The sequence below is a fragment of the Schistocerca piceifrons genome, chromosome 3 (genome assembly GCF_021461385.2).
Source record: "Schistocerca piceifrons isolate TAMUIC-IGC-003096 chromosome 3, iqSchPice1.1, whole genome shotgun sequence".
NCBI lineage: Eukaryota > Metazoa > Arthropoda > Insecta > Orthoptera > Acrididae > Schistocerca > Schistocerca piceifrons.
In genome coordinates this window covers 879,394,276-879,421,341 of record NC_060140.1, presented here as the reverse complement: position 1 = coordinate 879,421,341, position 27,066 = coordinate 879,394,276, and the positions used below count along the sequence as shown (strand labels likewise).

General features: G+C 44.2%; 1 protein-coding gene and 1 non-coding gene across 2 annotated transcripts in view; one reads left to right on the top strand and one right to left on the bottom strand.

The window, feature by feature from the left end:
• LOC124789146 overlaps positions 1–27,066 on the top strand; it is an 892,841-nt gene that overhangs the window by 700,823 nt on the left and 164,952 nt on the right. The window lies entirely within an intron of this gene.
• On the bottom strand, positions 15,178–15,253 carry Trnas-cga. The gene has a single exon. It is a non-coding gene; the product is annotated as a tRNA-Ser (tRNA).

The following is a 27,066-nucleotide window of genomic DNA, read 5'->3' as shown; positions in this document are numbered from 1 at the left end:
TCTAAAACTACGAGCCTTTCATATTTTCTGCAATGGTAGCATCACATGCATCCATAGCAAACTTAGTAGATAGTAACAACGGACGCCAACATCAATATCTCGGCCGGATGCGCAGGTAAATAACGCTGTTATGGTGAAGGCGAAGATGAAGGTGGTGGAAGTGGTGCTGGTGGGTCGTCAGGAGAACAGTAGCGGTAAGGAAGTAGTGTTTGCGCCTACCTCTGCTGGACCTGCTGGGTCAGTGTGTTCTCGCCACGGCGACTAAAGCGTTACACACCAATATGCATTCGGTCAGATATATGGTACAGATCATTGCCTTGTAGAAGTCGCCGTAGTTCGATTAAGTTGTGTTGGGGTTACAAATGTCAGATAACGCCGTAGAAGTGGTTGTTGAGGAATTTATTTTTGTTGTGTACTAGAGCTGAATGGCAGACTCGGACTGTGCACGCAAATAAAAACATAAACAGTCCTATAGATCAAAGTTTATGCCTGTTGCGATGTGTTGCATTGGGAAGTGTAGAGGCTATCTGCATACGCGAAGAAAATGAAAAATGGAACGCAAAGTACCCTCATTCACAAGAGCGTACGTACTCTCTCAAGGAAGACTTGATTTTAACAAGGCGCACTGCTATTAAAGCTGATGAATATTGGAAAACTAAGACATTGTGCCCGCTAGACTCTGAAAGTTCTCCCAAAAGAAAAATTAAGAACAAAGACTCATTCGGCATACTGTACCACAGGTAGTTTCACATCACAGTGTTATCCTTCCAGATACGCAGATAGCGCTTTGGTGCGTCATCTTACGTAATTGAGTACCATCATACATTCATACTTCATCATTACTGATCCCAGACGACAGAAGCCTTATCTAATTGTCTGCGACGCGTTAGAAAATGATGTACTGGAGCACGTTGACCTCGTACGGCGTAACGCGAAGTTCGTTGGCTTCCGTGATAGAGCGTAAGCCAGAGGCGGGAAGAATTCGCACACCGGATTAACTGTCGTGTTGATGTACTATCCTTAATACAACAGAATACTTACATCTCATTGCGTCCTGTGAACGGTTTCAAGAAGTCGCCAAACAGGTGTGGGATCGTCTAGCAGAAGCTAAAATGCACAAGGCTAAAGCTAGTAAGAACTCGGTTGAAAATTTAGTAGATCCTGTAAGTGTTTCAAGAGAATGATTAGGTTTGATATCACAAGTCTTAATACACCAAACAACGATAACACTCGGATTTCTGTCAACCCACGACTGAGACTATTTTTGGAATAGAACTAACTGCTACTTTCATTCCGTTCAATTCTGAGATACACAGGCAGCGCAGCTATGGACCTACCAAGGCAGACATCGTAGGCTCCAAAGCATTCAGGTGCTGACTTCTTACTCCATGACTGTTAACTGATGACTCTTAAATTAACTCCATGACTACCAGGTCAGTGGTTAAATTCTACACTGCTTGACGTCATACACACCTCGTCCATCGACTCCGATATAGTCCTCAGACATATTCTGTGGTGCTGGCCAGCGCCCAAACGGCGCCTTCGCTGATTAATTAAAACATAACTTCGACGTCTTATAATGTTTGCAATTAATAGAAACGCGTACGCGAAGCACGTACGCAACATAACGACAGTTCGTCAGCTATCCACAGAGCGGATTCCCAGGCTCGCTTCGGGAAATGCCAGTCTAGTCTCCCATCTCCACCTCAAAAGAACACGAACCACGAACTGCTAAACTACGATATCTCACACAACGAAGTAAACGCCATTCGTAGACACATGACGCACACGACTTTAATCCCTCCCAAAAGAACACGAACCACGAACTGCTAAACTACGATATTTCACACAACGGAGTAAACGCCATTCGTAGACACATGGCGCACACGAGTTTACTCCCTCTCAAAAGAACACGAACCACGAACTGCTAAACTACGATATCTCTCACAACGGACTAAACGCCATTCGTAGACACATGGCGCACACGAGTTTACTCCCTCCCAAAAGAACACGAACCACGAACTGCTAAACTACGATATTTCACACAACGGAGTAAACGCCATTCGTAGACACATGGCGCACACGAGTTTACTCCCTCTCAAAAGAACACGAACCACGAACTGCTAAACTGCGATATCTCACACAGCGGAGTAAACGCCATTCGTAGACACATGTCGCACACGAGTTTACTCCCTCTCAAAAGAACACGAACCACGAACTGCTGAACTACGATATCTCACACAACGGAGTAAACGCCATTCATAGACACATGGCGCACACGAGTTTACTCCCTCTCAAAAGAACACGAACCACGAACTGCTAAACTACGATATCTCACACAACGAAGTAAACGCCATTCGTAGACACATGACGCACACGACTTTAATCCCTGTGGTGGCGTAAAGTGCATCCGGCCACAAAGTAAAAATAAATAAGTCATGAAATAGAACTGAACCCCGTCATGAAAGGACGAAGCTAGGAAAAATGAGGCAAAGAAGGAAAACAAGAACGAGACCTAGTGGCTCGTTTTGAAAGGGACCCGACTTGCTTAAAAATTAAATTAAAGGATTTCGCCCCCCCCCCCCCCCTATCTGCCCACCGTCTCATCCCTCCAATCGTGGGCCTAACGTTGCATAAAATTCCATCATTACGTAATTGGCGCCTGAAGTGGGGACATTACCGTAAGTAAATCATTCGCGACAAAATTAATAACACGAATCATAGAAAACAAACAAAAACAAAACGTAACAGCATACAATATGAAACTCTTCTCACACGAAATATTTTTAATGTCTTCTTGGGTATGTCCGGTCGCGCTGTGGTTTTTAGGTGCCCCTACTGTGGAAGACCGCGAAACCATGCGCAATACTTCGGGGATAAATCAGAGCGTTGATCTATGTATCAATGTTAGCAAAAGACATTTCGAACATTTCATGTGAGAAAGAGTTTCCAATAATATGCTGGTAAATTCCGTTTCTGTGCGCTCCTCATGATCACTGTGCTGCGAAGAGTTGTATAAAATGATTCCAACAAGAAAGTAAAGAGTTTCCCTTCTTCTATAGTCCGGAAAGTGCCCTGTAAGTTTGATCCTACCTGTCTGTTACATCAATGGTACAGCTCCATGTAGTATCCTCCACCAAACGCAGAAGAATGGCTTGTGAAGTTCAAACATAGATGTGTCTACAGGATTTTTGACTGTTATAGTAGGACCATTGACAAGGTAACCTTAATTTATTTTCTACAAAAATGTCAAGTTACAGAATTTGCTTTACAATACTGTGAAAATACACTCTTTAATCTATTTTTGTACATTGTTTCCAGCCACAATCAGATGTTTGCCGTAGCGCTTGACAAGCTTTGAAATTCCGCAACTGCAGAATTTTGTCACCTGCATCCATCTGGCATTAAATTACCGGTAGTCCAAGTCTTCTGTAATGAGTGAATATGGTGAAAGACAACAGTCCCGTATGTTTAAAAAATTGGCAAACCAGTGTCCATGATGAAGAGAAAAGTGTTTGAGCGAGTTTCGTGAATGGAGATCTCATTCGTTTGGTTAACGAAAGAGTTAGAGAAAACCGCAAATTACTCTCTCGGAGCGTTGTGTTCATTTTCCACAGATTACTCGAACTCTTCCGTACAAAGTGATTGTCGAAGAGATGTTGGAAATTTAATGCCAGATGGGTGCAGGCGGCAGAATTGTATGAATGCGGAATTTCAGAGATCGTCGCTACGACAAAATCTCAGTGTGACTGGAAACAATGTGGGAAAAAGAGATTTGAATATGTAACTTCATTCAAATTTTTGTAAAAAATAAACGGAAGTTACTGTATGAATAGTCCTGGTAGTTACAAAGGAAAGAAGTCAGCAGTGGAGAATGGAACAACGTAGATCTGGAAACCAATGGTTTCCCCTATACGGCGAATGCACAAGTGCCGACGTACCATTGTTACAACACTGTTTATATCCAAGGCAACAACAAGTGGACGCAATGCCGAGTACATTTACCAGGAGAACTGCATCGGCATATCGCGTTTCGCCTTCCACCAATTGGCGGATATTATGTGAAGGACTGTTACACCCATATCTCGTACAAAGTGTGCAAGCCATGGCCGCTCTTGACGTTTCAGCGTGGGCTCTGCCAATGGATCCTTACTCAAATTGGGAATGATCACAGTTTCTCGAGAAGATATAGCATGCTTTGCCCAAGGCAGTGTTATGGACATCCAGAACACACACGTTTTGGCTTATAAAAACCCACATGCTACCACATAGACAGCACGTCAGTGCAAATTTTCCGTTAACTTTTGGACAGATGTTGGTGATCGGTTGCTAGGGCCACATTTCGTGTGAACCTTCATTTCCTCCAACACTAGATAAAAGACTATTTGGATGGTGTTCCTTATAGTGAAAGGATACGTATGTGGTACATGCATGATGGTGCATGAGCACACTCTCATGTGACTGTTTGGGAATACATAGCACGATTCTTTGACTACAAGTTTATCGTCCGTGGCTTGCCAATACCGTGGCTCCTAGATCACACGACTTTAATCTATTGGATTTTTTTTGGGAGGGGGGGGGGGCATGTAAAAGCTTTGTGTATTCCAGATGTGTTGATAGCGTCAAGGAACTCTGGGAACGCGCTGTTGATGCTTGTCAGTGCATTTGGAACGTAGCTGGAATTTTGGGACTTGTACAGGCATCGAAGAGGAGACCTGTTGGAGGCAGAACGGTGGCCATGTCGAAAATTTGTTGTGATTCGTTTGTCCTGTAGTACATATCCGCAGTTTGGTTTCAGGACGTATGCATATTAGGATTATTTGCTTGTTTCGTTGTCCTCTACCACCTCCTTTCGTTTGTACCTATAATAGACATTCTCTATATGATTTCTCTGTCTGAAACAACTGATATTACTGTACACAGTGGACTATAGGTCTGTCTAATTGATATTCTTGTCAGATATTTCGGCCTTTCATGAAGTGCATAATTTGACATTTCAGTACATTTACAGTTAATTCTCAGTCTTTCCATGAAGTTGATGTGTTTTGAAGACCGTACTGAATATTATTGTCCTAGAAAATTTCCTTGGATCCCACTCGAAAGTCCCAACGCGTTTTTGAAAGACTTTTCGTCTAATTTTTCCTGCGAACTTCATGTCGCTAGTGTGACAAGTCCCTGAATCGAAAGGCTTTTGTAACTCGAGAAAGCCTAAGCCCAACCCTTTTCATTGGTCCTTTGCTTTTAAGTACATTCATAAGGGGGCTGTGTATTTTAACATTTACGAATGTTACTGACCTTTTTTTCCTGCACAAAATGCGAAATAATATCGTGCTATGGATCCAGTATTGAAGAATTTCACTTCAACAGCGCTCCTGTGTAAACGGGCAGTATTTACGTTGTGTCGAGAAAAAAATTTGCTATCGGTACAGTTCTGAATGCTTGCACAGACGTAAGTATTCTGATGTACGTGTTTCATCCTGCAGCAGAACAGAATTACAAAGAAAACCACTCGTAAACCGCCGGTTTTCAATGGAAAACTATGGAAGCAGCCGTTGTGTATTCGACGAGTTGAATAAACACACTCTCGCTAAACAGTTTCACAATTTTTAGTTGAGTGCTTTCGGAACTTTAGGTGGGTGTAAGAAAGGAAAACACTGGTATGAACCCCGGCCGAACTGAAAAATTAGCGCGTGAGGAGGGGTGGGAGTAAAAGAAATGAAGGGATGGCGGCCGTGATGAAATGCAAACAGAGGCGCCGAGGGTGCGGGGTGGAGGGGATGGGAAAACGCGAGTGTGCAGAGACAAAGGGCGGCCTACAATGCATCTAAATGAGATCTGGGCCGGCCAACAGGTGGACTTTGTTTCCCTAATGAGAGGGCCCGAGCAACAGAGAGCCGGTTTTAGAACATTATTTTGCCAAAACTAATCAGCGCAACTTTGCAAGGCATTTATCGCAGTGGATAAAGACAAGGCGCCCATTATCAAACTGCACATGTATTGGAGAACTACGTTCGTGCTATCCTTTCTGTAGATCAATAAAAAATAATATTGTCAGTGAGGGGAGTATAACTGTTGTGAGAAAAACTCTATTTGTTAAATTTGTTTAAGTTTTGTAATACTACAAATTTTGTGACTTGTTTCGTAAAAATGAAGAATCCTGAATGGATAAAAACTGTAAGAGCAATTCATCGGAATTACAATAATTTGTGTAGACCGGACAACGTAGTGAGTATAGAGACTCTTTGGTACTATTTTCGCGTGGATCCAGAGACGGAATATTAAACCACGGACAAAGTGGAAGGTGGGGTTAAACAACGAAAATAATGGTGATAGGGTTGAGAACCATGGTTTTTATGTTTACAATGACATATACATAACCATAAAAGAAATATTGTGACGAACTGATTATGCACACAGTTAAGCCGATACGGATCACCGCATGGAGTATATCCAAGTTTTAAGGTATTTTATTCCAAGATAAAATCAGATTCCTTAAAAGGACAAATCAATGCTGTGTGGCAAGAGTCAGTTTTATTGGGTCTGTTATAGTATGAGGTACCATAATGTATCTTTGTACGTCATTCTTCCTGTCCTTCCGCATATATGCGTTAGATTTTAACACACAGCACATTCACTAGCACTAAATATATTCACGTTTGTGTGTTGTGAAGAATTTCATGTCGTTTCTTTTGCAGTTGCGGGGTGCGTTCGTCTTTCGTTTATTTTGGTAGTGGTAGGAGCATCTAATATTTCTCTGTGTATGTGAGTATATGTTGTCCGAATGGTAGGCGTGTATATTTCTATTTTTCGCCAGATTCAGTGTGTGTGTGTGGGAGCGTACATGCCCTGACTGGTGTAAATTATTGCTTTTAGGTCGTAGGGGGTGGATGATCTAAGGGTGAGGATATTGCCTAGTACCACTGTACCATAGTAAAATAGCAATTTACACATACTCTAATTAGGACATATCAGTTACCTTTACATACACACACATACATACGACAGAGAGAGAGAGAGAGAGAGAGAGAGAGAGAGAGATGACGCCCCCAGCACTACGAAAACAAACAAAATATGAACGCTTCACGCAACAGCAAAACAAAGCACACGAAATAGCGAGAGGACTCAGAAAGCGCCGTCTGCTAAAATCTATCACATGTACGTGGAAGAACAGGAAAAACGACGCATACAACTAAAAACCGTGCGTAACGGTAAGAACTAATACTGTTTTATAGTAGTAAGTTAAAGAATGCGAACTCTTCATGGTCCTAGCAGAAAAAATTGCAACATGAAAAAAATATATTGTTACTGTAAACACTGAAGATATTTTAGAATAAAAGCGAAACGCGACTTCCATTCCAGTCGCAAAAGGTGGTATTTACTCTGTGCAACTCGTATGTAGTCCTATTTAAGAAAATAAGTCGTATCATAATTCGACAACTGTAAAGTTTAACAACGGAAAATTGAGCAAATCTTCGGCGTTGCTTAGCGGAAACCGCTCCTTCATAAATTTACTCAATGCGTATATACAGAGGGGTCCAGAAAAATGTAGACTGTCTTTGATGTTAATATCGCTGGAAGAAAACGACATATCGTTGGAATTTTGCGCCGTAGCGTAGTCCATTGTTTTCCCAGCAGATCCTGGCGCGCGTTTGCCAGCAGATGACAGTGCAGGAATGAATGATGTAAGATTGTCATTTGAGCAACACAAGGCCATATTGTAGTGGTAGTGGAAGTACGAAAACAAGATGGAGATACAACGGCAATGGCGTAATGTGTACGGAACTCGGCCACCAACACGTACACCAATTTTTCGTATTTGGGATAAATTTGAAGCCGACAATACTGTTCACGATGTGCATAAGGAAAGGTCTGGCCGACCAAAAACATCAACAAGTCCAGCTTCCAGCGTTACTGCGTTGCACCGTTTATTATGTCACCACAAAAATGTGTGAAGCAGGGCAACCCGATCAAGCGTACGATGAATTCTGAAGGCTGCAAAGACGACCCGGATCGAAGGATGGAGTATCGCGAGTGGTTTGAAGGCATGCTTCGCGAGGATGAACGGTTTGCAGGGATGGTTATCTGGTCTGACGAGGTGCAGTTCAAACTGAACGGCACTGTAAACCACCACAGCTGCATGTGTTGGGCGCCTGAAAATCTTCACGTTCACTTGGACATACGTATTAATCTACTGGGCTTCAATGTGTGGTACGGTCTGTCATCGCGCGATTTGATCGCCCATTCTTTTTTGAAGGTGCGGTAACTGGTGAGGTTCCAAGATGCTACTCCAGGCGAGTGTAAAAATGAATGTGCGCAACGGAAAATAATAAACGCTAAAATGATGATTTTTACCCTGTCTGACTACCCCCTGAAGGAGATCTTAGGATCTCTAAATGCTCTTTTTTACATTTACATTACAATCTAAACATAAATGAACGCTGAAGGCAACTAATACTACTAAATGATAAACGTTGTTGTTCAGTACATATTTATTACAGATTAAAATCAACCCATTAAGTACAATTGTATATATTTCCTAACTAAAATTATTAATCAGTTGTCCAACTCTGCCCCTTATTATGACTACGCAGTCTAATATCACTAACGCAAAGTGACTGACATCATCCACGTACCAAACTCTAGAAGACACTACTTTCAAAGGTGATCTACGGTGATGTGGAACCTCAATGGAAATAAACTAACGTGAACACAGCTGTTTAGCCCTAATAAGCCGAAACAGTTTGCGATTTCACCGTATGTACTGCGTCCGGTGCGTCGAAGTGATGGTTCTCGCACTCGTCTGCGACGATGCAAGAACTCCGGCCACAAATAAACTCTTTCAAGCACTAGGACGGCAGAAGGCGGTCCTCTGACTAATATACTCTAATACTGTCTTCTCCTCTCTGTGTTCTACAGACGAGAAACTGGAACTCCCAGCTACAAGGACGGAGTTCAGATAATGTCTCAACGTAAGTATAGGCAGAAGTGCTCTCAATTACTGAACGCTGCGTACTCAACAACGACCTCCAACTCGGAGGTGAAGCCCAGAATCGTATAGATTCGCAACAGTACAGTGCCAAACTGTTCTAACTATAAACTCTTCTGAGAGGAAAGACAGCAAGTCCGTCTGTACCAACAAAGCTGATACCGAGCGACCGTCACACACGGCCGTTCACAATAGAAGACCACGTCTCTCCTGCGCTGGCTTCCCAGCAAGGCTCGGCTCCCCACCCACGTAATTTCGAAAACGAATCGTATTCTCGAAACCACGGAATACTCTCCCTCTCTGCAGATTCTGCCGAACGCCGATCAACCATATTTCAGTCTTTTGTCGTCCAGCGCGGGAAGTACAATGGTACGCTCCTGTGTAAAAGTCCTTGGAAATAACCCAGCCTGCGTGATTTCGTTCCTCTCACCTGCGTCGAAGATTTGCAGAGTTCTCGGTTATCCTTCGGGTCCTGCTACGATAGTAGCCGGCCGTCACCCTATTGTGCTCCAGAGCTGAGGTGCCATGACGTCCGTCTAGCTACTTCCTGTTTTTAAGCAGGACCAACACCTGTGTGGGCCTTACACCCAGAGTTTGAGTTCTGCCTGCCGTTTCATTTCCACTGGCGTTCCAACCTCTACTAGTATAGGCAATCATTCATTACGCCGTTCTGTCAATAAAGACACCGTGTCACCTTTCATGCAATATGCGTTAACAATTATTTACAAGACGTACGGGACAAAGTCAGTTTCCTTTAAATATTCATATATACGATGTACAACCTATCAAATGATACCTAAATGTGTATCAAATGATACCTAAATGTGGTTTTAGTTCACGGCAAAGTATTTGGATGAGTCCTTGTAAGGTGCGAAATTATAGCCACCTTACAAGGTGTATCTTCAAATTCTGCAAACACCGATTTTACTTGCCGTCCGAGAGGTGTTTGGAAATGAAAGATTTTACCTACAACAAGATGGTGCTTAGCATCACCACCATAAAGACGTCAGAGCCTACTTGGATGAAAATCTACCTGCATGACGGTAGGACGTAGAGGAGCTGTTGAGTACCCCCAACGGTAACTTTACACCTCTTGACTTCTACCTATTTGGGGCACTGAAAAATGAAGTTTATCAACAGAAGCCAGCTAACCTTGACTTCTACCTATGGGGGAACATTTAAAAATGGTCGATAGAAAGCAGCTACGCAGAACGAGCTACAAGAAACCATCTAGGGTTTCTGTACGGCTGTCACACCGGCAGCACTGCCAGCAGTAGTAAGGTGAATAGTTCAGCGGCATCGACGTTGTTTGGCTGCTAATGGGGGTCACTTTCAGCACATAAAATAACCTGCCCCCCGTGCAAGAATTGTTACGGTATGTCATTTTGTTCTATTAACACTTTGCCGTCCTCACGTCTCGTACAAATTTATTCGCTTGGCGCCGCAGCACTAATCCGGATTACTTGGCTTGTCGCCGGCCGCTTTTCACCTTTCTGTTGACGTCAAGCTTCAAACACATTGACTTTTGCGCGCTTTAATTTTCCCGGAAATCCTTTCTTTTGCCGTCTCGTTCCACAGACTCGAATTTTCTTTTCAAGTAACTTCTCTGCAAGTTCTACACTGTTATAATAGTTATCCGTGTAGAGATGATGCCTTTTTCCATAAGAAGATGTCAATAGTTCCATCAGTGTTTTTGCTAAAGTTGTACAGCTCCGGAATAAAAATGGTTCAAATGGCTCTGAGCACTAGGAGACTTAACAGCTGTCATCAGTCCTCTAGAACTTGGAACTACTTAATCCTAACTAACCTAAGGACATCACACACATCCATGCCCGAGGCAGGATTCGAACCTGCGACCGTAGCGGTCGCGCGGTTCCAGACTGAAGCGCCTAGAACCGCTCGGCCACACCGGCCGGCAGCTCCGGAATATATCTTGAATGAGGAAATGCATTCCGTACTCGAATCACACGGCATCTGAATGAGTATGCCGTATTTTGTAATTTTCGACGGATTGTAAACTTTATAAAATTTAACTGTCCACGCCACGGTATCATTCCTTGATCAATTGAGATGTTTTGACTTGGATTAAACGTTTCTTTAAACTTTTTGAAGAAATAATCAATTACGAATTGCACTCTGAAAAGTCTGTCGGCATTATCCAGTTTATTGCTGTTGTCGGAAAAATGTAAAAATGCTAATATTTGTCTGAATCGCTTGCGGGACATCGTTTTGCGAAATATCGGTGTGTCTATCAACGGATTCGTTGACCAGTAATCATCGATCCTTGCTTTTTTTACAATTCCCATAAGGATAGCAAGCCTAAAGCATATTCTGAGTTCGGGTTCCGTAACGTCGACGAATTGGGCATTTTTTTAAATCCAGTTTCCTTCTGTTGCAATTCTGACTGTAATACTTGTTGGTTTCGTTGCTAACATCTTCAAATAGATAGTCCCCAATATACTATTCTACGATATCCACGACGCTCTGTGTATCTTTGGGAAATATGTGTGGACCCGGAGATCCTTCAAATTTATTATTGGTCCTCAGTAGTAAATCGTAGCCTTGTCTTCTTCGTCTGATTCATCCGAAAAAGTTTGCAACAGTAGCGTTCGCCGAATTCTTCTTCTTGGACGTATTTCACTATCGTCCGACGATTCTGCTTCACTTTCATTTTTTTTACATCCAATGTCTTCTCCCCAATCGGCAAGTCGTCCGGAACGTCAGACAAGACGTCTGCGCATTCATCGTAAATAATTGTATCGTCTCTTTCGTCTGCCATGATGAAAGTGCACAAGTACTTATAAAAACTTGACGTGTGTAGCTTATTGTTACCCAAACAAAACACCAACAGAATGAAAAAGATACTAAAGTGCTGTCACCGGCCACTGAGCAATACCATGCACACGACACCACTGTGGTGTCGCCGGCCACTGAGCGATACTATGCACACGACACCACTGTGGTGTCGCCGGCCACTGAGCGATACTATGCACACGACACCACTGTGGTGTCGCCGGCCACTGAGCGATACTCTGCACACGACACCACTGTGGTGTCGCCGGCCACTGAGCGATACTCTGCACACGACACCACTGTGGTGTCGCCGGCCACTGAGCGATACTATGCACACGACACCACTGTGGTGTCGCCGGCCACTGAGCGATACTATGCACACGACACCACTGTGGTGTCGCCGGCCACTGAGCGATACTCTGCACACGACACCACTGTGGTGTCGCCGGCCACTGAGCGATACTATGCACACGACACCACTGTGGTGTCGCCGGCCACTGAGCGATACTCTGCACACGACACCACTGTGGTGTCGCCGGCCACTGAGCGATACTATGCACACGACACCACTGTGGTGTCGCCGGCCACTGAGCGATACTATGCACACGACACCACTGTGGTGTCGCCGGCCACTGAGCGATACTATGCACACGACACCACTGTGGTGTCGCCGGCCACTGAGCGATACTCTGCACACGACACCACTGTGGTGTCGCCGGCCACTGAGCGATACTATGCACACGACACCACTGTGGTGTCGCCGGCCACTGAGCGATACTATGCACACGACACCACTGTGGTGTCGCCGGCCACTGAGCGATACTCTGCACACGACACCACTGTGGTGTCACCGGCAGTTGACCGCTATTTCGCGCACGACACCACTACGGTGTCGCGGACGGCAAATTGTTAACATTGACTATCAGAGAGTGCCTACATTTTTCTAGACCCTCTGTATTTTGTGTGACCCGTGTCAGCTGCCTCGGACTAGCCTTTGTACAACAAATAATTGAGGACGGTAGGTGCGTTACTCCTGTGGCCTCACCGGTTGCTTCCCTGCGGGATGCTGTCGGTTCGGTCCCCGCTCTGTCAGAAGCAGTTTCTGAGGGTATGCGGCGGCCGGTTGTCGTGTCGCTTGTCGTCTCGTGACGGAAGTCTTGTTCCCACTTGTTGAGCGCACACGACGGGTCGCGTGCTGCCAGCCAATCACTCACGGAGAGCGGCTACGCTCCGGGACGAGACAGTCCTGTGTTGCCTCCGGCAGCAGTACATCCGTTGTGCCTGACGGCTTCTCTGCCTCTGGAGATATGAGTACCTTCTTCGGAATAGTGCTGTGACAGAACAATTTCTGCAGACGCGCCGTATACAGGATAAGCTATGAAGAGAGAGAGAGAGAGAGAGAGAGAGAGAGAGAGAGACGGACGCCATATCAGCACAGCTGTTATCGCTGCCGCCATGGTCGCAGAGCCCGAGCGCACGTCTCAAGTTGAGCCTAGCTACCTGTTGGTTGCATCCCGTCCGTACCGTTCACTAGTTTCTCCCGAATGCAGGTCACGTACACTGCATACGTTTTCGATCTTAGGTGGTTCATTAATGTTCAGGTTAACCGCTACTGGTCGCGATTCATTTGTCTAGTAGATGTGACAGAAATGGAAGAACTGTAAAATGTGATCTAAGAAACAAAAAGTCACCGGGCGCCGATGGTAAACCAGGTGTACCGGTATGAAATGAGCGTTTTTTGGTGAAAATGAAACACTAATTTTGAATTGAAAAGTAAAAACATTTTATTCAAAGTACTGACCATTGCTTTCTCTACATTTTGACCACCTTTCTGGCAATTTGTGGACACCACGCCAATAGAAATGTTCGTCTTTTGAAGCAAACCAATCAGACACCCAATTTTCGACTTCTTCGTAGGAATCGAAGTGTTCCTCAGCCAATGCGTGTCCCATTGATGAAAACAAATGGTAGTCGGAAGGGGCCACAGTCTGGTGAATACGGCGGGTGGGGTAGCAGCTCCCAGCCAAGTGTTTCGATTGTATCCTGAACCGGTTTTGCTTTGTGTGCAGGTGCATTGTCGTGTAAAAAAATTACTTTGCCATGTCTTCTGACCCATTCTGGTCTTTTTTCGATCAATGCATACTTCAAATTGTTGTCTGTAGCGATTAGTATTCACAGTTTCACCGGGTTTTAGAAGCTCGTGATACACCACACCTTTCTGATCCTACCAAACACAAAGCATTGTCTTCTTGCCGAATCGATCTGGTTTTGCAGTCGATGTTGATGGTTGTCCCAGATTAACCCATGATTTTTCCCGTTTAGGATTCTTAAAGTGAATCCATTTTTCATCACCAGTAACAATTCGATGCAAAATTGATTTTCTTTCGTGTCTTTCAAGCAAAATTTGACAAATGGTTTTTCGGTTTTCATTCATTCAATTCATGTGGCATCCATTTTCCACACGTTTGGATCTTTCCCACAGCTTTCAAACGGCCAGAAATTGTTTGTTGTGCAACATTTAGCATTGCTGCCATTTGCTTCTGACTCAAAGTATGATCTTCATCCAATATTGCTTGCAATTCGGCGTCTTCGAACTTTTTTGGTGGTCTTCCACGTTCTTCATTTCTTACATAAAAATCATTTTCTGAACCGCTGAAACCATCTTTTGCATGTTGCTTCTGATAGAACATGATCACCATATGCCTCGACAAGCATTCGATGCGACTCTGCAGCACTTTTTTTCAAATGAAAACAAAAAATTAATGCTTTCCGCAAATCATCACTTCCTGGTACAAAATTCGGCATAGTTAACACGATGAAAACATATGATGCTGTTTGTTCCATGACTTGATGTATACTAAATATCTTTGACAGAAATCATCCAACCAAACAAAAAAAAATTAAGGCTCGTTCACAACAAATGATCCCTATCGACACATTTGTATCTTAACGCTCATTTCATACCTGTACACCTGGTAAACATGAAGTTGATTACATGAACTTTTGACCAACTCCGTCATACACTGAAATTTTGTGAATATTCACTATATGAGCGCACATGTGCCGGACGAATGGAATGAAGCTTTGATATGCCCTATTGACAAGCAGGGAGATGAATAACGATAAGAAGACTTCCGAGGAATAAGTCTGCTAAATTCCTGCTACAAACTGAATGCTAAAATTGTAAGAAATTGATACCCATTATGGAAGTACGTATTTAAGAGGTAGACTTGGTTTTAGAGATTACAAATCATGATCTGGTTGTCTTTTCACTTTGGCTCAAGTAATTAAGAATGGAAGGGGATTTAGATTACAAACATAGGCCTACTATGAGAATGAGATTTTCACTCTGCAGCAGAGTGTGCGCTGATATGAAACTTCCTGGCAGATTAAAACTGTGTGCGGACCGAGACTCGAACTCGGGACCTTTGCCTTTCGCGGGCAAGTGCTCTACCAACTGAGCTACCCAAGCACGGCTCACGCCCCGTCCTCACAACTTGTTTCGCAGGAGAGCTTCTGTAAAGTTTGGAAGGTAGGAGACGAGGTAGAAGTAAAGTTGTGAGGACGGGGCGTGAGTCGTGCTTGGGTAGCTTAGTTGGTGGAGCACTTGCCCGCGAAAGGCAAAGGTCCCGAGTTCGAGTCTCGGTCCGGCACACAGTTTTAATCTGCCAGGAAGTTTCATAGGCCTACTATGTTTTAATTGCTTATGAAAAGGTGTTTAACAAGGTAAAATGGAAAAAAATTATGGAATCACTAAAGGTAAAACGGAAAATGTTATGGCATTTACTAAAGAGAATAGAATTACAGCACACCTAATTACGGCAGATCAATCATTCAACAAAAGTAATAAAATAAGGTCACGTACTGCAAGGGGTGGAACAGAAAGTTTGTAACATCGTCAGGGAATCGCTCTTTATTGTAAACAAAATATACGAACGACATTTGCAACTGAAACATACAAAAATATTACATATACCAACCGTTCGCGTTGTTTACAAGACTCGATTTTTGACGGAAACGGAAGAATTCATCACGCTATGAGTTTCAGTAGATCGCAGTCACTCGCCTGCCAGGTGACAGCAAGTTCCCATCCTTACGCCGGGAAGTCCTCAGCCGTGACGTGTGACCGATTTGCCACTGCCTGGCTACATAAGAGTACAGTTCCGCCAAACTCCATTCGGCGGCAGATGCTCGACAGCTGTCGCGAGTTCTCAACACCAAAGTGCAAAAGGCTGCCATCGGTACTGAATAGAAACCGTAGTCGCTTAGAACTGCAGCATACCATAGAGACATGAATATAATCTGTCACACTATGTGATTGGTCGTCGTAGACGAGGGAATCAGCGGAGCAAAGTACACTTTGTCACGGTTCTTCTCTGGACAAGCGAGCTGCGCCGAAGTAGAAATACTGCACTACACAGCTTAAATCGGACACAACTCGCTAGAAGACGAAAACCAATTTTGGGAAACCTATTTTCGCTGTCCTGTTTACATATAAGCGCAGAACTTGTTTTGCTAGCCCGATGAAGTAACAGTTTTCGAAGCATCAGTTCTTTTTCTTGAGAGTTGTCTGTAAATAAGCTGTTCCAGTTTCGTCAACACGAAGGAGTGAGATTATCAGTGCGTTCGTAATATTTTGAATAGAATTACAGTGAAAGGAATACCCCTAGCTGCATGCAGGCGTTGATATAAGTCAACGGGGACATTTGAAAATATGTGCCCCGACTGGGACTCGAACCCGAGATCTCCTGCTTACATGGAATACGCTCTGTCCATCTGAGCCACCGAGGCCACTGAGTATAGTGCGTCTGCAGGGACTTACCTCTGGCACGCCTCCCGTGAGACCCACATTCCCAATTTAGGGTGTGCGACTTAATATTGGACTTCAGTGAATTGTTCAGGGGGAGGAGGAGGAGGGGACATTTTTCATGAACAGGTATCGAATCCACACCAGTCATTCCTGAGAAAATGTTTTCTGATATCCACTCAGAGCACGCTCATCGTGCAAAAATTGCGAAGCGACACGTGGTTGAATTTTATTACATTCTGCTACATAGACTTCACACGCTCAGAAAACTTCCTAATGTGTAAAGACACATTCTTAAACATGTGCATAGAATTATCGAATATTTTGTCATCAGCCATTGTGTGCGAGAGTCTATTCATCTAGAAGAGAAAGTGGATATAGTAATTTACAAATCAGCCAATTGCGCAGGAAATAGGCTTTGTACCAAGTGGATTTTATTAATACAGTGAATAACTAACCACTCGTGGCTCTCTTTACGTCTCGAAAGGAAGCATTGTGCAGTGCCTCACGTCAATTAAATAATGTAAACTAATAACTTCTTGGTCAGTCCTTTACTTCTTATTTACTTTGAGTCCACACAAAATCACTTCGTACACAGTCCATTTTAAAAAGTACGTAGCAATAAGAGTTCTCAGTCATGATTCAACTGCAGTGTAGCGTTTACTTGGGAGCTGGAACTCGATTGTAGAACTTGAAATCCGGTATCAGAACTATATTTCCAGAATAGTAATTGAAATGTATACAGGACTCACCAGTAGCGGAAATGAGTAATTGGTTTATGGAGAAAAAATTAAAAGGGGGGGGGGGGGGGTCATTGGGAGTCCCACGCAAACGTAGTACGTAAAGCACCGCCAACTGCCTTTGCTAGGATTGCGTGCGGCGATAACAAGTACCGCACTCGACTTGTAACTGTTTCTAAATCACGGTTACAAATCCCTCGACTGAAAAAAAAAATGGTTCAAATGGCTCTGAGCACTATGGGACTTAACTTCTGAGGTCGTCAGTCCCCTAGAACTTCGAGCTACTTAAACCTAACCAAACTAAGGACATCACAGACATCCATGCCCGAGGCCGGTTTCGAACCTGCGACCGTAGCGTCGCGCGGTTCTAGACTGTAGCGCCTAGAACCGCTCGGCCACCCCGGCCGGCCCCTCGACTGAAGGTGTTGCTATAGCGTACGAGTCGTTCCTGTTGCACCGGAAAGCTCTACTGTGCAAGACCTAATGTCTGTAGATGATCAGTGTGTCCCGCCATTGGAGAAACGTCCGAGGTGGGTACGTGGTTTCCGAGACTGCACCCCTGTACACGGATGGCCACGTCAAACAATGTCAGACGTGGCTCATGTGCTGCAGACGAGAGCAGCCGCTTGCTGGTAGCTGCAGCAACGGGTCGTTGCTCCCAGCCGCCGAAACACCCACATCCTTCGAGCAGCTCCGTGACGTGACGCATCACTACTCATGCTCTGGGGTGCGACTGCTGGTCCGTGACCCTGTCCCGCTACACGTGGCAGCTGCGAAAGATTCGCAGTGTCTAGTCTACCCTCTAGAGTCCTGAAGGTTGGGCCCAAGTGTGAAACTGATATTCACAAGCGATAAGGACACAAATACTGAGAAAAATTTTATTTCATTTTTACATATATTATTCAGATGGTATCATATGTGATACCTGCGAAATACATATTAATGTTAATACAGAATTATTCTTAACGTATAAAATAATCCCGTTTTGTGTGAGAAACGTAACATAAGTTCAAATTCACTTCTTGTGAAAAAGAGCAAAACAATTTCTTTCAGATGTAAAGCACAGGAACATTTGACATGTGCTACATCGTACGAACTTTAGACCCCTACAACTCTCTAACCTGCATTTTGATCTATTTTTCTGTATGTTGTTCATCATCTAGCATTTGATACCCTGAATGGCAAAGATGGTATGTTTTGCCGGTGGACCTACATCATCATAACCCTCATCATCATCATTGCTCTAGTCTGATCTTTGCTCATTTTCTGGCACACTATAGAAAATAAGATTTTTTGCAACATCATGCTTGAAAGCTCGATACTGCATGATGTCTTTTCTCATAAATTTATTACTTTGCGTTGCTTGCCTATATTCTAGCCAAGCTGCTGCAACAGAAAAATATATGACGTGGTGGATCACGCGTACTGTCCATTTGTTAGTTCTGCTTCTCATTGGCTATTTTCCCACTACCCTTTCTAGGATATCCACACCACCCATACATTAGTTACATTTGGTAACTGCATTTGGCCTAGGAATTTGGACATAAACCTTATCTTTCTGTGACCAACTTTGAATTTGGACAGTGGGATGAACACCAAAACCAGAAGATGCAACGTAAATAGGTTTATTGTCAAACCATTTCACAACCACGATCAGCAGAAGAGACAGTAGAAGCTTTTGAAATGTGATGATACAGAATAATGCTGAAGATTAGGTGGGTAGATCGGGTAACTACTGAGGAAATACTGAAACGAGTTGGGGAGAAAATAGCTTTTTGGTAAAACTTGACTACAAGAAGGGCTGTGTTGAGAGGACATTTCAGAGGCATCAAGGAGTATTTAACTTAGTAATGGAGAAAAATTTGGGGGTTGATAAATTGTAGGGGAAGACCAAGACGTGATTATAGAAAGCAGATTGAAATGCATGTGGCATGTGATGCACAGATGAAGGCAGTTGTACACAGTGCACTAGCGTATAAACTAGCATGGAGAGTAGCATCAAACCTGTATTCGGAATGAAGACTACAAAACAACAACAGCCAAACGAGATGTTTCACAATATCCGGAGCGCACTTCTAGTTCAGACCTTCAGCAGTGTAATTTACCGATGGGAACATCTGTAAGGATTAGACGACAGCGGAGAAGACGTACGGAGTTTGTCAGGCGGCATCAAGTCGCGTTGAGTGTTAGCAGAGGCAATAGTAATGCGGAGCCCTGGGACATATACGCCGGTTTCGTGAGCGCACCTCACCTCATCTCTTGACGGAGCGAGACCGCTGAAGCTGCGTAATCTCGCCGCGGAACATCAATAGGACCGCTCGCTTTGCCTCTGAGCCGCCCCATCCACTTATCTCTCGACGTTAGCGTCTTGCCACACTCCAGTTGCCGTTTATTCTCGTATTACCGGCGATAGCGTTACATTCGGCTGTTAATTGCAAATTCCAATACCGAATCACGGTGATCAGCAGTAACCAACTGGGATCTGTATCTGGGAATGCGGTGCAATATCGTGCGGCAAGATCGCCACCTGGCGAAATATAAGTGATTGCTTTACTCGAGCAGCATTGTAGTTCACTGAATCGAGGTGGAGCTTCACTACCTCACTGCCGATTTCTCCCATTTGCGCTTGCAAAAGCCCGTCCCCCAGATGACATCTCTCGACCAGTAGAAGTAAGAGTTCCCAACGACATTATACGACCAAAGACAATCTCGAACGACACTATGAAAGTGTCAGACTTGGGTGCCGGCGTCTTCAGTTCATTCTTTTTCGCATTAGGTCTTTACCTTGAAGTGTCGTAAATAAAGAAGCTCGTCTGCTGATTCAGTAACTTAACTATACATTTGTACTGTTTTCTTTTCGAAGTGTTTACTGTACATTATTTTAGTCACGCTTTTATAGATTTTTAGGCCAACTTTCAACTTTCCTCTATTATTTTCTTCCTTAAATAAACAGGTGACTTTTCAATGTGGACATACAGATAACATGAAAGGAATTTAAAAGCCGTATATTATTTTTCTACGTGAAACAACATTAACACGAATTTCGACACTTTTCTGTAATTCGAAAATAACAAGCCGCAACAGCGTAAAGTTAATTCATACGAATAACCTTCATGTTATTAAGATTTCATGAAGATACATGGTCCAAACAAAGGACGTCGGCCGCAACGTGTACGAATAGTTTTTGTAATGAACCAAACGAAATAGTGTTGTTAACTCGGGATAAACAGCACTTCCTCCAGACTTGGCCAGTTGCGCTTCATGGCTAATGTTGTAGAGGAAATGCGACATACTTTTCCTTGAAACTTGTCGAGACGAGAAAGAAAGGTGTTGACGTTGAACCTTTTTGCAAAAATATCCGCAAAAAGAGCTGAAATTGAAGGCTCTTGTTTTTTAAGCACGGAGAGTTGGGCTCTCATGCTGTGCTACATTGTTGTATCGAGTCTTCTGATTGTTCACTTGTCACTACGAAAACTTTCCAGCTAAGCATGAGTATTTACACAGATTTGAAATAGTTTTATTGAGCGCCTCTGATACGTTAGAGGTTAGTATAAAGTTCCATTTAGAAAAATTTTATCTGACCTTATTTCCGTATTGTGTAATGTAGGGCCAGTATGTTATATCTTAGTACCGTAAGCCTATCTTCTTGCTGCATATAAAGATTAGAGCACCACTCAAAAATAATCGAAATATTAGTGTCGAATCCGCTGTCTTTGGGATATCTTACTCGATTGGTAACAGTTTTAGTAAATTAAAACTCAAGTTAAGTACTCTATGGTCTGTTTAGAGACGAACATAAGTCTAAAGAACATTCCTGAGTTACATTTATGTGTATAATCCCTGTAAAAATCATTATTTTTCTGGACCTTGTTTCGACAATATATCACCATTTGGCAGACTTTAGAATTTTAAAGTAGTGTGCACCACGTGTCTATAACTTTAAAATATATTACATGATATGTATTTGGCGCTGTGTAGGTGTGTGGGCCTTGAGTGTGGGGCGACATAATCTAGTGCAGAACACATTAAAATTGCTACACCACGAAGATGACGTGCTACAGACGCGAAATTTAACCGACAGGAAGAAGATTCTGTGATGTGCAAATGATTAACTTTTCAGAGCATTCACACAAGGTTGGCGCCAGTGCCGACACCTAAAACGTGCTGACATGAGGAAAGTTTCCAACCGATTTCTCATTCACAAACAGCAGTTGACCGGCGTTGCCTGGTGAAACGTTGTTATGATGCCTCGTGTAAGGAGGAGAAACGCGTATCATCACGTTTCCGACTTTGATAGAGGTCGGATTGTAGCCTATCGCGATTGCGGTTTATCGCATCGCGACATCGCTACTCGCGTTGGTCGAGATCCAATGACTGTTAGCAGAATATGGAATCAGTGGGTTCAGGAGAGTAATATGGAACGTCGTGCTGGATCCCAACGGCCTCGTATCACTAGCAGTCGAGATGACAGGCATCTTATCCGCGTGGCTGTAACGGATCGTGCAGCCACGTCTCGATCCCTCAGTCAACAGATGGGGACGTTTGCAAGACAACAACCATCTGCACGAACAGTTCGACGACGTTTGCAGCAGCATGGACTATCGGCTCGGAGACCATGGCTGCGGTTACCCTTGACGCTGCGTCACAAGACAGGAGCGCCTGCGATGCTGTACTGAACGACGAACCTGGGTGCACGAATGGCAAAACGTCATTTTTTCGGATGAATCCAGGTTCTGTTTAAAGCATCATGGTGGTCGCATCCGTGTTTGGCGACATCGCGGTGAACGCACACTGGAAGCGTGTATTCGTCATCGCCATACTGGCGTACACCCGGCGTGATGGTATGGGGTACCATTGGTTACACGTCTCGGTCACCTCTTGTTCACATTGACGGCACTTTCAACAGTGAACGCTACATTTCAGATGTGTTAACGACCCGTGGCTCTACCCTTCATTCGATCCCTGCGAAACCCTACATTTCAGGAGGATAATGCACGCCCACATGTTGCAGGTTCTGTACGGGCCTTTCTGGATACAGAAAATGTTCGACTGCTGCCCTGGCCAGCACATTCTGCAGATCTCTCACCAACTGAAAACGTCTGGTCAATGGTGGCCGAGCAACTGGCTCGTCACAATACGCCAGTCACTACTCTCGATGAACTGTGGTATCGTGTTGAAGCTGCATGGGCAGCTGTACCTGTACACGCCATCCAAGCTCTGTTTGACTCAATGCCAGGAGTATCAAGGCCGTTATTACGGCCAGAGGTGGTTATTCTGGGTACTGATTTCGTAGGATCTATGCTCCCAAATTGCGTGAAAATGTGATCACATGTTAGTTCTAGTATAATATATTTGCCCAATGAATACCCGTTTATCATCTGCATGTCTTCTTGGTGTAGCAATTTTAATGGCCAGTAGTGTATTTCTGTGCACGTACGCTCAACCACCGGCATTTATAAACGGAAGTTAAAGTAGGAAAGGGAGGAGGGGATACACAGTAAATAAATAACTGGCAGTTGACAATTGCGGCTAATATTTCGCAAAGATTCCAACGAATCGAAGGATAGATGCCAGAAGGTGGCGATAGGGAGAACCAAATATTTTTCCGTGAGGTAATACTAGCATTTGCCTAGCCCGCGATATACTGAAGCTATTATTGTTCTTGAAATGTACTTTTTGGCAGTTTGTGAAAGGAGGGTTACAGTAATATCGCACGTGGATTTGTTGGCGGAGGAATTTTTCGTAATTGACTTGTAAATATGGTACATGTGACACAAAAGTTTGGTGCTCAGTTCTCCGACGAAGGCCGCAGCATCGGTAAAACTCATTGATAAGTAGGTGGACCAAAAGGTTCTCAGTACTATAGCTGCCTCAAGATTCCGACACTCTTAGAAGGAGAACTGCAAGGTTCTCGATACTGTAGCTGTCTAAAGATTCTGATGACATGTTCATTTTTTAATGTCTTGCGGATCGTTCAGAAGTTCAGTCTTTTGAAAGCAGATACAGACTGAGTATAATTATGATTTAAACTCTTTCTGATACAGGTTTCGTAACTTTGCCAGTGACTGATAGACATCGCCAACAACGCACGGCAGCTTTTGTTTGACGATTATCTCCGTGATAGTGCGCTAATGTCAGACTCTTACAGAAGCTGAACTGACGTACCCTGTAGATAGAATTCCGCACACAACGAAATGTGCTCCGAAATGAACAGATGTCGCGCCTGGAATCGTGAAGTATTCCTCTGTCGCTACCAGCACTTTTCGCCTTGTAATGTCGTTAATTATTTCTCTCTCTCGAAACGTATTACAACAATTTTATGTACTTTTTACGTTTTTGTATTCTGAATAAGTGGAATCAGTTTCGTATAAAACTGACAAATTCAGCAGGGAATCTAGTTTGCCGATCGCTTCGGCAGATTTCATCGCTGATAGTGCACAGAAGGCTAGAACCACTATTTTGACAGCAAAAGCTTTATAGTGTTAGTACGTTTTCTGAAAGTTAGCCGCTATAATACGCAACTGCCAAATAGTTAGAAGTGAAACATAGCGAGAGCTTCTGCATATTCGTACTGTTCCTAACTAGAACATAAAATTAAATGTTAAAATTAAATGTTACCAATTCTTTTCTGGAAGTATTTGTTTGAATTGTAGCCTTATTTGGAAGTTTAACATAAACAGTAGACAGTACTGACAAGAGAAAACTAGAAGTTTCTGTAATGTGGTATTCCAGAAGAATGCTAGAAATTGGATGGGCCTATCGAATAACCAATGACGAGGTACTGACTAGAGTTGGGGAAAAAGTCATATGGTTCGACTTGACTAAAAGAACGGTAAGGTGATAAGACACAATGTAAATACACAAAACTGCAACCAGTCACTTTTCTGAAACAGTTTTTTATTGATTTTATGAACCGGTTTTCGAACCTTTTCAGGCTCATTTTCATATGGTTTTTTCCAGAAGTTACACAACTGCTTGAAGCATAATGCTGGTTGCTGGCGTGTGACAGAATGGACGGCTTTTGTTGTTAATATCCATCTACAGTGTGTTCCAAAAATGACCGGTATATTTGAAACGGCAATAAAAACTAAACGAGCAGCGATAGAAATACACCGTTTGTTGCAATATGCTTGGGACAACAGTACATTTTCAGGCGGACAAACTTTCGAAATTACAGTAGTTACAATTTTCAACAACAGATGGCGCTGCAAGTGATGTGAAAGATATAGAAGACAACGCAGTCTGTGGGTGCGCCATTCTGTACGTCGTCTTTCTGCTGTAAGCTTGTGCTGTTCACAACGTGCAAGTGTGCTGTAGACAACATGGTTTATTCCTTAGAACAGAGGATTTTTCTGGTGTTGGAATTCCACCGCCTAGAACACAGTGTTGTTGCAACAAGACGAAGTTTTCAACGGAGGTTTAATGTAACCAAAGGACCGAAAAGCGATACAATAAAGGATCTGTTTGAAAAATTTCAACGGACTGGGAACGTGACGGATGAACGTGCTGGAAAGGTAGGGCGACCGCGTACGGCAACCACAGAGGGCAATGCGCAGCTAGTGCAGCAGGTGATCCAACAGCGGCCTCGGGTTTCCATTCGCCGTGTTGCAGCTGCGGTCCAAATGACACCAACGTCCACGTATCGTCTCATGCGCCAGAGTTTACACCTCTATCCGTACAAAATTCAAACGCGGCAACCCCTCAGCGCCGCTACCATTGCTGCACGAGAGACATTCGCTAACGATATAGTGCACAGGATTGATGACGGCAATATGCATGTGGGCAGCATTTGGTTTACTGACGAAGCTTATTTTTACCTGGACGGCTTCGTCAATAAACAGAACTGGCGCATATGGGGAACCGAAAAGCCCCATGTTGCAGTCCCATCGTCCCTGCATCCTCAAAAAGTACTGGTCTGGGCCGCCATTTCTTCCAAAGGAATCATTGGCCCATTTTTCAGATCCGAAACGATTACTTAATCACGTTATCTGGACATTCTTCGTGAATTTGTGGCGGTACAAACTGCCTTAGACGACACTGCGAACACCTCGTGGTTTATGCAAGATGGTGCCCGGCCACATCGCACGGCCGACGTCTTTAATTTCCCGAATAAATATTTCGATGATCGTGTGATTGCTTTGGGCTATCCGAAACATACAGGAGGCGGCGTGGATTGGCCTCCCTATTCGCCAGACATGAACCCCTGTGACTCCTTTCTGTGGGGACACTTGAAAGACCAGGTGTACCGCCAGAATCCAGAAACAATTGAACAGCTGAAGCAGTACATCTCATCTGCATGTGAAGCTATTCCGCCAGACACGTTGTCAAAGGTTTCGGGTGATTTCATTCAGAGACTACGCCATATTATTGCTACGCATGGTGGATATGTGGAAAATATCGTACTATAGAGTTTCCCAGACCGCAGCGCCATCTGTTGTTGAAAATTGTAACTACTGTAATTTCGAAAGTTTGTCTGCCTGAAAATGTACTGTTGTCCCAAGCATATTGCAACAAACGGTGTATTTCTATCGCTGCTCGTTTAGTTTTTATTGCCGCTTCAAATATACCGGTCATTTTTGAAACACCCTGTATGTGCTTCCAGAGTGATGGTCAGCTGGTACCACATCACTCACTTTTACGCACAGTGTATGCATGGAAACAGACTAATGGATACTAAACAACAAAAGCCGCTCATACTGTCGCAAACCAGCCCTTAAGCTGAGAATACTATGTAACTTCTGGAAAACGATCCGAAGATGAGTCTGAAAATGTTCGAAACCAGTTCATGGAATGAATAAATAACTATTTCAAACAAGTGAGTGGTTGCTGTTTTATGTATTTACGTTGAATAAACTGTCACAGATTCTAAAACGTCTGTAATGGATTAGCTTAATTGATAGGATACAATCTGAGTAAACAAGGAATAGTCGATATACACTCCTGGAAATGGAAAAAAGAACACATTGACACCGGTGTGTCAGACCCACCATACTTGCTCCGGACACTGCGAGAGGGCTGTACAAGCAATGATCACACGCACAGCACAGCGGACACACCAGGAACCGCGGTGTTGGCCGTCGAATGGCGCTAGCTGCGCAGCATTTGTGCACCGCCGCCGTCAGTGTCAGCCAGTTTGCCGTGGCATACGGAGCTCCATCGCAGTCTTTAACACTGGTAGCATGCCGCGACAGCGTGGACGTGAACCGTATGTGCAGTTGACGGACTTTGGGCGAGGGCGTACAGTGGGCATGCGGGAGGCCGGGTGGACGTACCGCCGAATTCCTCAAAACGTGGGGCGTGAGGTCTCCACAGTACATCGATGTTGTCGCCAGTGGTCGGCGGAAGGTGCACGTGCCCGTCGACCTGGGACCGGACCGCAGCGACGCACGGATGCACGCCAAGACCGTAGGATCCTACGCAGTGCCGTAGAGGACCGCACCGCCACTTCCCAGCAAATTAGGGACACTGTTGCTCCTGGGGTATCGGCGAGGACCATTCGCAACCGTCTCCATGAAGCTGGGCTACGGTCCCGCACACCGTTAGGCCGTCTTCCGCTCACGCCCCAACATCGTGCAGTCCGCCTCCAGTGGTGTCGCGACAGGCGTGAATGGAGGGACGAATGGAGACGTGTCGTCTTCAGCGATGAGAGTCGCTTCTGCCTTGGTGCCAATGATGGTCGTATGCGTGTTTGGCGCCGTGCAGGTGAGCGCCACAATCAGGACTGCATACGACCGAGGCAC